Below are 13,112 nucleotides of genomic sequence, written 5' to 3'. Positions count from 1 at the left end.
TACTTTTTGTTTTCTTTCCCAGAGAATCATTGATTCTAGCTATCTGTTAATCCTCCTTAATCTACTTTTCTGTTCCTACATTTCCTCAGTCATATCCCTTATGCCACTTGTTGCATTTGGATCTTATTTGGAAATAAGCTGCTTTTTTCTAGCACATTGGAAGAGTTAGTGGCATCAGGGAGACTCATCTTCATGATTTCCAATCTGGCCTCAGACATGTATTAGCTGTATGACCTTGGACAAGTAACTGTGTTTGCCTCAGTTCCAAATTTATAAAGTGAACTAGAGAAGGAAATGGCAAACCACTCCAGTATCTTTTCTAAAAAAGCCTTAATGGGTTCCTGGAGACATGGACACAACTGAAAAACAGCTGAACAACAACAATACAGCACGTATGAGGGCAGCTAGAAGACTCCTCTTCTTGAGTTCAAATCTGGTTTGAGAAACTTACAACTGTGTTATCCAGGGCAAGTTACTTAACTCTGCCTCAGTTCCGCCTCTATAAAATAGCTGGAGAGGGAAATAGCAAACCACTCCACCATCTTTGCCTAGAAAACTCTAAATGAGGTCAGAGAGTTGGATACAACTGAAAAAAAAATGACTAGAAACCCAACCTCTTTTGATCCCTTTGCCTCTTTGACTATCATGGCGATCCAAGGCTCACGATAATATAGAGCAATCACTGGGAGAATATTTGGGACAAAAAAATAGGGTTTTTGCACCATAGAGCAACTTGATATTGTAAAAATGACTATGCGTTTCCCAGATGTGGTCCAACTTGTTTTTTTCAGTTCCATTCTGGATCTAACTAATTAGCCATCTGTTGTGCCCTTCTAGGTATTTGCACTGTGCACTAACTTGGTGACTTGGCCGTCCAACAAAATGTCGTTGTCTGAACAGTAGGCACTTTGCAACCATTCAGTTTTTCCAATCTGGATGGTTGGGCCAATTCCTTTTGAGTAATTATGGATCTCAAAGAGGGGGTCATAGAATACTTAGGGTCTTGATTCAGTCAGTCCAGTATGCTACACAAATAGGAGCATCTGGAAGAACTTAACATCCCTGGGGAATTCTTTTTCCATTTGGACCTTTGGGAGCATATCTTAGAGGTTAGGACATGGCAAGAATATGTCCCTCTCTTGATATTAATCTGTAGTCATCAAATAGAGTTATCTTTGCGTTTGTATTTAACCAAGGCTCTTGTATGATCTTAACTTGTATATAAGAGGCTTCCTGCTAGAGGAGAGATTTTAGGCTCTTCCAAACCAAATGCTTTTTTGTAACCAATGGATTATCTTTTTAAAAGTGAGCTTTTATACTAATTGTTGCAATTGTTCCTTGTTGTCTGACTCTTCACGATCCCCTTGATGATATTGTCCATAATTCTCTTGGCAAAGATTTTGGAGTAGTTTGTCATTTTCTTTTCCAGTGAATGAAGGCAAACAGAGATTAAGTGACTTACCCAGAATCACACAGCTAATAAGTATCAGGCTAGATTTGAGCTCAGGTCTTCCTGACTCTGGGACTAACACTCTAGCCATTAAGCCACCTAGCTGTCTCCTCTTATATTAATTACTCTTTTTCAATCAGTGACAAGATTGAAAAGGGATAATTTGCTGTAAAGACTTATAAATGAAAGCCTTATTTCCTTCTCATATTTTCATCAAGGATACCAGATACATATATAGATCATGCCCATAGAAATTTCAGAAAGTTGAGGAAACAGAGTTGGTAGTTGTTGATATTCTCTTGATTTCTTTCTTTCTTCTTATTTATCTTTTTTAGAGAATAATATCCATCATTTATTTCTTCCTAAAATTATGTTTTTTTAAAGAATTAATTTTGAATTTCAATGCATTTGACTCAATTACTTAATAAAAATTTTAATTAATTAATGTTAAGACATAAAGTATCAATCGCTTTTTAAAGTCATTCCCTCCATGTCCTTATCAGGACATTGTTCTATTTTTTGTCTAGTTATTATCATTCACTTTTCCTGATATGATCATAGTTTTAATTCCTCTAGATTTTTTGGCTTTGCATTATTTTTAAAAGTCTCCTCCAGACATATTCATGCTGTTAAACCTTATTTGCATTCTATTATATTCATATTCTACAATATTTTAAAGCATTATTAATATTTTATATTTTAACCATTAGTCATTTAACTTGTTGCAATTATCCATAAAAATTTCAAAAATATAGCTTTTAAAATTATAGAATTAAAAACATTAAAATAAAAACCAAAATAGGTTTGTTTTTTTCTTTAAACTCTTACCTTCTGCCTTGGAACCATATTGGTTCCAAGGCAGAAGAAAGGTAAGGGCTAGGCAATGGGGTTAAGTGACTTGCTCAGAGTCATAGAGCTTGGAAGTATCTGAGGCCAGATTTGAGCCCAGGACCTCATAGGCTTGGCTCTCAGTCCACTGGTCACCTAGCTGCCCCTGCTGGTAATTATTTTAAAAGTCTATTTGTGCTCATCATGAAAGCAGTAAACTGAGATGACCCGATACCCCTGAAATGTTATTTCTTGTTGCCTTTGGGTACTGGATGAAACCAATTTTGCTGACTCTTGTCTTTGAAGTTTTAAGGGGAATCTGAAAATGCTCTTTCCATTGAGCTGTCACTTCCATTTGCTTTCTGGCTTTGTTTACCTCAACACAAACATGTTTTGGCTGTTCCAAGAGTATGTCAGGTCCCTTGAGCAAAGATCTCACAACTAGAGTATCTATACTTGAGTTAATGTTTAGAGATGTTCTAAGAATGGTGAGATTCTTCTTCCACCCTGCTCTCCTTATTCTGAGACCAGGAGAAAACTGCCTCTGCCACTTAGTTAACTGTAGGACCTGGGAGGAGTCCTGCCATCTACACACCATTGACACGTGGCGTAGTACAACCCAAAGTACCAGAGGTTTATAGTCGGAGTACCCATGCTACCCTGTGTGCCCACTTTGCAATTGCTATCTGGGTCGCTTTGGACAAATCACTTATCCTCCCGAAGCCTCAGTTTCCACATCTGTAAAATCAGAGAGCTGGACTAGTTGGCTTTCGAGGTTCCCTCTAGCTTTAAATTTGAGATCTGTAAAATGAAAATGTTGGAGTACTCAATTCTTGAGCTCTCTTTCAGTTCTTACCAGTTTCCAGCCCTCGACCTGTCCTCACTGCCCTCCTTACGTCTATAGTGATGGGAAGGGTTTTGCTATCATCCAGGCAAAGTAAAAGTTGGCTCAGGGAGAAGGAGAGGAGAAAAATGAGTCATTCTTGTTCTGGAATCTTAAGGAATCAATGCTAAAATTTCCTCTGAATAAACAAATCTCACAATGCTGTTAAAAAAATATCAGCTTCTCAAAGTAGAAAAATGGGCAAAAATATTGCCACAAACAGGCTTATGTTGAAGTGATTAATTACAGCAAAAATGCAATATATTCCTGGACTGTTTCCAAGCCAGCTTTAGGCCTTAAACTGCAGTATTTGGAGTAAAAATGAATGTGGTTTATTGAGGGAGGGAATGCGATTTCTACTCTTAACACCCTTGGTCAGGAGTCATGAAGATTCTCGACCTTCCCTTGACTCCCTCCTCATTTATCTTCAGAATGATCAGTTTAGGTGAATTTTGCAAACAACCCTTTTAGTTACCTTTATATGATCCTATCCTAGGCTTTGGAGAAATATATTTCCTATACAAAGATGGTGACTTTGTGGAAAGAGAAACAGGTTTGGAAGCAAAAGGTCTTGGCTTCAAATCTGGCCTCAGATACTTCTAGCTGTATGACCCTGGACAAGTCACTTAACCCTAATTGCCTAGTCCTTACTGCTCTTCTGCCTTGGAACTGATGCTTAGTTTTGAGTCTAAAACAGAAGGAAAGGGTTAAAAAAAACCCTGACAGTATGACAATGTAAAGCTCCTTAAGCCTTCCTGGGCCTCAGTTTCTTCATCTGTAGATTGAGAGGCTTAGACAAGAAAGTCCCTGTGGGGTCTTCAACCTTTAGAGCTATGATGATGTGACTTTAAGAGCAGCCCTCACTGAGCTTATATTTCAGGGGGTGAGCTAGGATGTGATCACATAAAAGCATAATACCCAGGGGATTTGAGTTCCAATTCTGTTCTTAGCTATGTGACTCTTGTGCCACACATTATGTGCCTTAGTTGGGCTTTTTGAAGGAAAAAGCTCTATGAAATGGAGGAACTGGGTTTGTTGTTCTTTGATTTTTTAAGACTCTTGGTGACAACACTTGGGGTTTTCTTGGCAAAGATACTGGAATAGTTTACAGTTTACTTCTCTAGCTCATTTTACAGATGAGAAAACTGAGGCAAACAGGTTTAAGTGACTTGCCCAAGGTCACACAGCAATTAAGCATCTGAGGTCAGATTTAAACTCGGAAAGATGAGTCTTCCTGACTCCAGGCTCAGGATTCTGTCTCCTGAGCCACCTAGTTGCCTGGACTTGGTTAGAGAATGCCCAATATGTTTCTGAGTTTCAGTCATTCTAGAGCAGGGCAAATGTGTGATAGAAGTAAAGATCTCCAGAATCAGCAACACCCACTACTGCTAGGATTTCTTTTAGTTTTGGCTATTGTTGCTTTTTCTTTCTTGTTAAGTCTCTTAAAAGAGAGTGTCTGAAAAACTCTTGTCTCTAAGAGTTCACAGTGACTAGGGGTTATGTGCACAAGCCTTATGGACTTGGAGTGTTCATTTAAAAAAATTGTCTTCTGACTTGTACAGCCTCTAGGAGCTGCCTTCCATTCCTCTGGAGAACTGTGTAGACTTTGCTTTGTTCTGGATGAGTAGAAAGAGGGTATGGACATTTAATAGGTTTAAAATACCATTGCAAAAAATAACTCAGGAGGGAGCAGAAAAAAGTATAAAGATAAGGTCATAATTTTGACTTATTTCTAAAGTGCAGGCATCTGGGGCTAAAAGTTCTAGATAGAAGCCAAGAGCATCATATAAAAATACCTATCCTGAGAATAAAGGCTAGAGGCAATGACAACCTCTTGGGAAATAGCTTTAAGTGGGATGTAGAGGATGCTCTGGGGGGACTAGCAACTCAGGTATGAGGGCTTGCTGAGCCCTTTCCAGAGCTGCTTATTCCTCCTTCATTTCTACCTTTCACCTAACTCTCAGGGGGCTCCAAGAAGCTGTAACATGCTCAGTGGCCACACCCCAGTTAAATCATCTTGACAGATGGACTACACCAGGTTGAGGGTAACTGAAAGGCCTCAGAGCTGTCGATGCATTAGGAGGGTGTCTATCCCAAACCTATAAAGACTTCCTTTGATGGAATGGGCAGATGAGAATGATTTGTTCCAATGGTTGGCTGAATCAAGAATTGGGGAGTGCCTAAAACTTGGCCAGATATCGAAGACACCACGGTCATCCACTGCATTCCTGGGCCATTGTCTATAAAACAATTTTTGTATAGAAGTCTCATCTAAAATACATACAACACTTTGTCAAATTTATAAGAATATGAGGGGTTCTTTGTCTTTTTTTCTTCTGTTGTGGGGATGAATTTACTTTATTGATATATTCATATCCTTCCATCATGTAGATTATGGCTCGAGCATTTACCTGTCAACACCCCAGGGATCATGGGGTTCATTTGTGGCTAGGGAACAGAAAATGAAGCCTTTTCTGGAATCAAACATGGAACCTTGCTGCTGATGTCTTTAGCATTGAGCATTAGTCAGCTAGAGCACCTTGAAAAGATAGCTGTATGAGAGAATGCCATCATTAGACCCGTGAAAGAGAATTTTGTTAAATTTATTTGTGGTTGGACTCTGAATATATATTATTTAGGTGGTCGCCTGGGATTTAATTTCTAAATCCTAAGATGAAATATTAAAGCAAATGGAATTTATGGTAGTTTATTTACAATATTTACAATAGAAGGAAGATACTAAGGAATGAGGGAGAGAGAGAAAACTCTGTCTTCTTCTGATATCAGTTAGAATTTCTAAGCCCTGGCAAGGGGAAGAGAGTCTCAAGAAGATGGGCCTTACCTGGAGGCTTCACACCTCCAGAAAGGTGGGATCACTAAGTCAGCTTTTCACTCACCAACAGCGGCAGTCTAAAAGAAATCTGGGTGTCTGCCTTTGGTTGCTCCTCAAGAGTCTGTCTTCCAGTCAATCCTCCAAGTCAATGCCTGAATGAATGATCTTCTGCCTTTTGGTCCTCTTTTTAAAGATCTTTTTCTCTTGTGTCATCTCCCCTAAATTTTCAGGTCTACCAATCACAGCAGACGCTTTTCTTCAGGACTGCCCATTCTTTAGTTCTCACCTTATTTGGTTAGATTTTCTCCAGGACTGTCCATTCTTTATTCTTACCTTCTCTGGCTAGTGTATATCTTTTTGGGTTACTTAACACCTCTTTTGTTAAGTTCACCTTTTGTAGTTACTTAACACTTTTTTGTAGTTAAAATCTAAAAATAGATTGTAGCTTACAATTCTAGCTTCACTATCAAGGAAGGCTAAGTACCTTCATTGTTACAATCAGGAGATTACAATTTATCTTCACAATAAAGAAAAAGCTAAGTATCTTCATTGTTACAATCAGGAGATAGCTAAATCCAATCTTCACAATTTATTCCATGATTTGGGACAATCCAGAAAACTTCATTTAGTGGGATCAAAGAACTGGAAGAAACCTTGGAGACCAGCTATCCAATTCTCTCTCCTCTCCCATTTTATAGAATGTAAAGTACAGCAAGATTTAATGATTTGCTCAGTTTTACACATCAGCATCTCTACTCATGTCTCATTGTCCCTCATGCCTTAGAGTGACTTGTAATGCCTCTTAGAATCCTTTGTTTCTTTCAAAATTTCTCAAGTAACACTTTCTACATGATATCTTTTCCTACTACTAATTCCCTCCTCCCTTCAAATTCACCTTGTATTTATTTTGTATGCACTCATTTATGTATATATCTTATTCCTCTATAAAATGTAAAACTCCTGAAAAAAAAAAGAATATGAACCATTCCCCAGTCAAAATATATGAATTGACAATTTTTGGATGAAGAAATCAAAGCTACATATAGCCATATAAAAATGTCCTAAATCATTATTGAGTAGAGAAATGCAAATCAAAACAGCTCTGAGATATCAGATTGGTTAAAATGACAAAAGGGGGAAATGATGAATGTTGGAAGGGATGTAGAAAAAGTAAGGACACTAATACACTGTTAGTGGAACTGTGAATTGATCTAATCCTGTTAGAAAACAATCTGGAATCCAGAGAACTATAAAACTGTGTACCCTTTGACCCAGCAATACCACCCAGCAATTAGGTCTGTTTCCGAAGGTGATTAGGGAAAAAAGGAAATGAAGCTGTATCTTCTAATATATATATATATATATATATATATATATATATATATATAATTTCCAGTCATCTTGACTTTTGTCTCACCCCTGGACTTTGATGATTGGAAGAGAAAGCAAGGTGAATGAATGACTTTGTGTGACCCGCCTCACATCCAATTTATGGCGGAATCAAGACATCATCCTTAATGCCACTGGTCCTCTTCAAAAATGAATGATGAACAATAACACGTTTTTGTTTTTTTTTTAAACCCTTACCTTCCATCTTGGAGTCAATACTGTGTATTGACTCCAAGGCAGAAGAGTGGTAAGGGCTAGGCAATGGGGATCAAGTGACTTGCCCAGGGTCACACAGCTAGGAAGTGGCTGAGGCCAGATTTGAACCTAGGACCTCCCGTCTCTAGGACTGGCTCTTAATCCACTGAGCTACCCAGCTGCCCCCAATAACAAGTTTTAAGAGCCAGAGAATAAACTGAAATGTTTTGCAATTATTAATGAGGTATTTACTTACAAGATAAACCTGTAATATTTCAAATTTGAGATTGGGGTTGGGAAGGTGTTGATGGTGAGAGAAGTATAAAGGCAGAGATGAGGAATGAGATTTGGGGGTACCTAGACTCAATTTCTTGGTTCAACTACCCTATTCCCACTGCTGCCCTTTGCTTCTCTACCTCTGTATAGCATTGGTTCTTCTAGAGCATTAGGGATTGGCATCATCTTGGTATTGTTGTGGGGTGTAGAGGTGTACCCCTGGGGTTCAGGAAGTATACCATTCACAAAAATGCAAGACTCCAAAATTTAGCTTAAAAGTAAAGAGAGAGATTTATTAGCAATGGTAAATTTTTTGGCCAGCAAAACAGCATGAGTGGAACAACCTGGGGGGTTGCTCCCAGAATGCCTCCCTTCTGGGGTTTTTATATTCTTCTAACGCAGTGAGAATGTGACTCTGGGTCAAGGGGTTGTGGGGGGGATGTTAGCCCGAGAGAATGGGGGTGGTTCTGTGATTTGGAGGATGAATGAGGTGGGTCTCTTTGTCCATCGCAATTCAATGGGGCAATCCAAGGAGGGTAATCTTCGAGGTCCCATGGTTTGAGTTGGAAGTCCGGAGGGCCTAAGGGAGCCAAGGAATTTCCCCGATAATATCATGACCCAGTTTCTGTTCCCTTTCTTTTAATATTCCCACTCCAGACCCTCATTACTTCTTACTTGGACTCTTGCTATGGGCCTCCCTGCCTCTCCTTTTCTAATCCAGTGGTGGTCTTCAAATGGTTTTGCTTACACACCCTGTCCCTTTAGCCAGAGAGGGGCATCTTACTCAGCAGCCTCTATTGTCTTTGGGATGCCATAAAGGGATGTGAAAGGGTAAAGGGAAAGGGGTTTCCCCATGGTCTAGGGCCTGATTCTGTTGTTTGTGTGTGGGTGTAGCTGACCAGCAGCCACAAGATATTCTTGTGAGGGAAGCTGGGGACTGAGGGAATGGGGGAGGGGAGGGCTTAAAGCTTGAGGTAGGGAAGACCTAGAGAGGGAAAAGAGGCACTGTGACACAGGCTTCTTCAGCATAATGTCAAGCCTGGGTTGCCTTGCTCTCATGGTGTAGAGCCCCCTTTTTGACAGACTGGTAGACTGGATTTTAATGAGGCAACCAGGAATGGGGGGTGTGGGACAGTTAATCCATTAGGTGACTGGCAGAAAAATTAGCATCATATCGGTAATCTAAGACACAAAATTTGAGCTCCAATTCAATTCAAGGATCCGGATCAATCTTGTGAAATATTAGAAATATATCCATAAATCTGGTACATGAGCACTTTCTTCATTAGAGTCAGCTATTGAATACATCTTGAATACTTTAATGATTTGTTAATACCTGGAACCATACAGTGAGTCATTCCTTATAATTTCCCTGGGGCAGCTGGGTAGCTGGGTGGATTGAGAGGAAGGTCCTGGGTTCAAATTTGACCTCAGACACTTCCCAGCTGTGTGACCCTGGGCAAGTCACTTGACCCCCATTGCCTAGCCCTTACCACTCTTCTGCCTTGGAGCCAATACACAGTATTGATTCCAGGATGGAAGTTAAGGGTTTTAAAAAAATTCCTTATAATTTCCCTAATGAGGAAGGTTGTACAGAGGTGGGAAGAAGCAGAGTGTTGGGGTATTGGGGTGAAGGCCAGGTGTGGTTTTCTTAGAGGCTACCATCAAATTGGCATCCTTTGGGACATGGGATATAACTGGTCCCCGCTTTACCTTTTTCTGACTGGTTGATCATGCACGCTGTGGGGTCATGCCCCAGACACCTTTTGTTGTCATGCTTTGGCTCTTTGATCCCCGACTTCGGAGCCCATCATGCTGAAGTACTGTTTTCATCATGTCATAGCACTGCTGAAAAGCCCTCCATCGAAAGCCCCTATTGAAAGGTTGCAGTTTAAAGTCTTTGGGGCAAGGCTTCAATAATCTGCTGTCAGTCTACTCTTCCAGTCTTAATCCCCTTTCCCCACCTTAAATAATCTGTTCCATTCCGCTCAGTGCCCTTAGCTTTTAAACTGTTCCTGCTGCTTCCCTTTTCCCTGCCTTCCTTCTCAAGTGATTTCCCACATCTGGAATGTCCTACAATCCGTATCCTTTTCTATCCAAATCCTAACAATCCTTCCAGACTCTGATCAAGTCCTATTACTCTCATGAAAGTTGTATCTCAGTCATGGTGTCCCATATTCATCTTCTTCCCCAATGAATTCCTTTAGCATCAATTGCCTATAAACCAATATTGGGGTACCTGGTCTCATACAAATAACCATGCACTGCTATTTAAGTTTTCCTAATATTTGTCTTGTCTTTCTAAAGCAACTGCTGTGCCTCAATTTCCTTTCTGTAAAATTAAGAGTTGGATTAGAAATCTAATGTTTCTGTTGTGGGGTGCTAGAGGTGCACCCCTGGGGTTCAGGAAGGATCCCTTTTGCAAGAATGCAAAACTCCAAAACTTAGCTTAAAAAGAAAAAGAGAAATTTATTAATTTAGAAAGTAATGTTGAGAATGGCCAGGAGGATAGCAAGGTGGAACAGCAAGATGGGGAGCCATTCCTTGGGAGGTGTCATCGTGGACTAAGCCCAAGGCGAAGTCCAGTGACTCTTTGGTGCAGTAGGTATCATGTGAGTCTCGCTAGCTGAGGGTCCCGAATTCAATCTTTGGAAGGAGGGTGTGATATACTGGGAGAGGCTTCTGAAGAGAAAGAGTCACTGGACTTTGGCTTGGGCTTAGTCCCTGTCTGAAGTGGATTGTTAAATCTGAGATTCCCCTCCGGGTGGATTCTCACAGGAACAGGCTCAAACCTGAGGCGTTCACCTTTAAGATAAGTAAACTGGGGTTCATTTCATCTTTCTAGGCTTCAAGTTTGGGGACTTCTAGATTCCACATTGACAAAGGACAGCATGGATGGAAAAGCTGCCCCCCAGACAATGGCAATTCTGGGGATTTTATACTCTTTACAACAGTGTAGACGCAATGCTGTGTCATGGTGACTCTAGAGTGGTAAACACTCAGGCATTCAGTGCGAGGTTTGGTCATCTGACCGGGTCTGTCTGGAGACCTAGGGGTGACCCTACTAGTTTAGGGGGCAGATGGATATCCGAGATACAGTCTGATGGTATCGAGATGTAGCCTGGAGGTGCATCTCTCTGTCCATCTCAAATCTAAAGGACAATCCAAGGAGGATGATCCTCTCAGGGTCTTACAGGAGTTATCAGATATTTTAGGCTAGGAGTCACGAGGATGTAAGGGAGCAAAGGAATTTCCCTGATAATAGTTTGCCATTTCTTCTAGCTCCAATAGAAACTTCTTTTTTTTTTTCTTCCTCTAAAAACCTTTTCCTTCAATCTTGGAATCAATACTGTGGATAGGTTCCAAGACAGAAGAGTAGTAAGGGCTGGGCGGTTGAGGTTAAGTGACTTGCTCAGGGTCACACAGCTAAGAAGTGGTTAGGGTCAGACTTGAACCCATAGCCTCCTGTCTTTCTAGGCCTGGCTTTCAAACCACTGAGTAACCTAAGCAGCACCTTTCACCATAAACTTCTTCAGGGCAAGGACTATGTTTAATACTTCCTCAATATCCATCGCAGGTCTTAGCTCATAGTTGAATATCCATCAGATCTTTGATAAACTGAACTCAATTGATTTAAGTCACATCAAGTCTTGGTTGCCATAGCTGATGGGAATGGGATTTTTGACTCAGGAACATGGGAAATGAATGCAAGTTTTAGACCTGCTAAGCCTGGGGAGGGAAGTATGCTACAAAATTAGGGGAAGTCTACATGCTTGATGATATTCCAAGGGGAAACTAGGAAGTACCTGGGGAGATTTCCAAAAATCTTCCAAAATGGTAAACATATTGGATGATCTTGCACATATTTTCCATTTATTTTTGAAGAAGAACCTTTATAGGGGGCAAATAAGAGTCTTGGGTTCAAATGTGGCTTCAGACATTCCTGGCTGTAGGACTGGGCAAGTCACTTAACCCCCATTGCCTAACCTTTACTGCTCTTCTGCCTTGGAATCAATGCACAGTATTGATTCTAAAATGGAAGGTAAGAATTAAAAAAAAAAAAGAACCTTTATGCTTTCTCCTCATTGTAGCTTATCGTTGCCTCTCTAAAGCCCTTTAAGATTGGGAATTCTAAGAGCTCTCGATTAGAGATCTAAGAGCAGTAGACTCCCATTTCCTGTGAAAGGTATTTTACTCCGGCACGGAATTGGAATTGGGAGTTGGCTATTCTACCAAGGTTTTTTCCTTGAATAATGTCCATAAACTCCAATTTTTAAAAATGATTTAAAAAATTGATATCTTTCATTTTAACATCGCAGGGTTTCCCCCTTTTGTTCTTCCTCTGTCCTTCCCAGATAGTTATCCCTTATAATAGAGAATTAAAAAGAAAAGAAAAGAAAAGAAAAGAAAGAGAGAGAGAGAGAAGGTAGAGACAGCTAGGCAGCTCAGTGAATTGAGAGCTAGGTCTACAGATGGGAGGTCCTGGGTTTGAGGTGGGCAAGTCACTTAACCCCCATTGCCTACCTAGTTTCTGCCTTGAAACCAATACATATTATTCTAAGGTGGAAGGTAAGGCTTTAAAAAAGAGAAGAGGGGGGAAAGCAGAAAACTCAAATCATAAAATACATTTAAAAAATCTACCTATGGATTCCCCCTGTGCATAGGTACAGGAAGAAGCGTCTCAGCTCTTTCTTCTTTGGAATCAAGCTTGTTCTTATAATTTTGTAACACTCATATTTGAGTATTTTGAAATGGTCCCTCTTTCCATTTATACTGATACAGTTTTTGTATGATTCCACTTTCTTGACTTTGCTTTCTTTGCATTCTTCGTGGAAATCTTTCTATTTTTCTCTGTATGCATCCTGGTCATGATTTCTTACTATCTCATAGCATGGCATTATAAAAATGTACTACAATTTTTTTGGCCAATTCCAAACTGATGGATATCTACTTTGTTCCTAATTCTTTGCAAATCATAAAAAGGTGCTGCCACAAATATTTTGGATATATATGGAGTTCTTTTTGTCAGCAGTTTCCTTAGACTATATGCCCAACAGAAGAATTTCTGGGTGAAAGAATATGAACATTTTAGCTACTCTTTTTGTATGATTCCAATTTGCTTTCCAAAATAATTATACTAATTCACAGTTCCATCAATAATGCCCGAGTGTGACTATTTTTTCCCACTCCCAACATTGACTATTCCCATATTTTGTCATCATTGCCAGTTTAATGAAGGGAAACATCAGGTTTCTTTT

The 13,112-nt window shown here is 39.9% G+C and overlaps 1 protein-coding gene across 9 annotated transcripts in view; it reads left to right on the top strand.

The window, feature by feature from the left end:
- ACE2 (angiotensin converting enzyme 2) overlaps positions 1–13,112 on the top strand; it is an 85,246-nt gene that overhangs the window by 26,137 nt on the left and 45,997 nt on the right. The gene's annotated exons all lie outside the window — the stretch shown is intronic.

Source organism: Monodelphis domestica, chromosome 8 (genome assembly GCF_027887165.1).
Source record: "Monodelphis domestica isolate mMonDom1 chromosome 8, mMonDom1.pri, whole genome shotgun sequence".
NCBI lineage: Eukaryota > Metazoa > Chordata > Mammalia > Didelphimorphia > Didelphidae > Monodelphis > Monodelphis domestica.
Note: the sequence above shows the minus strand (reverse complement) of the source record. Positions and strands in the feature narration are given on the sequence as shown.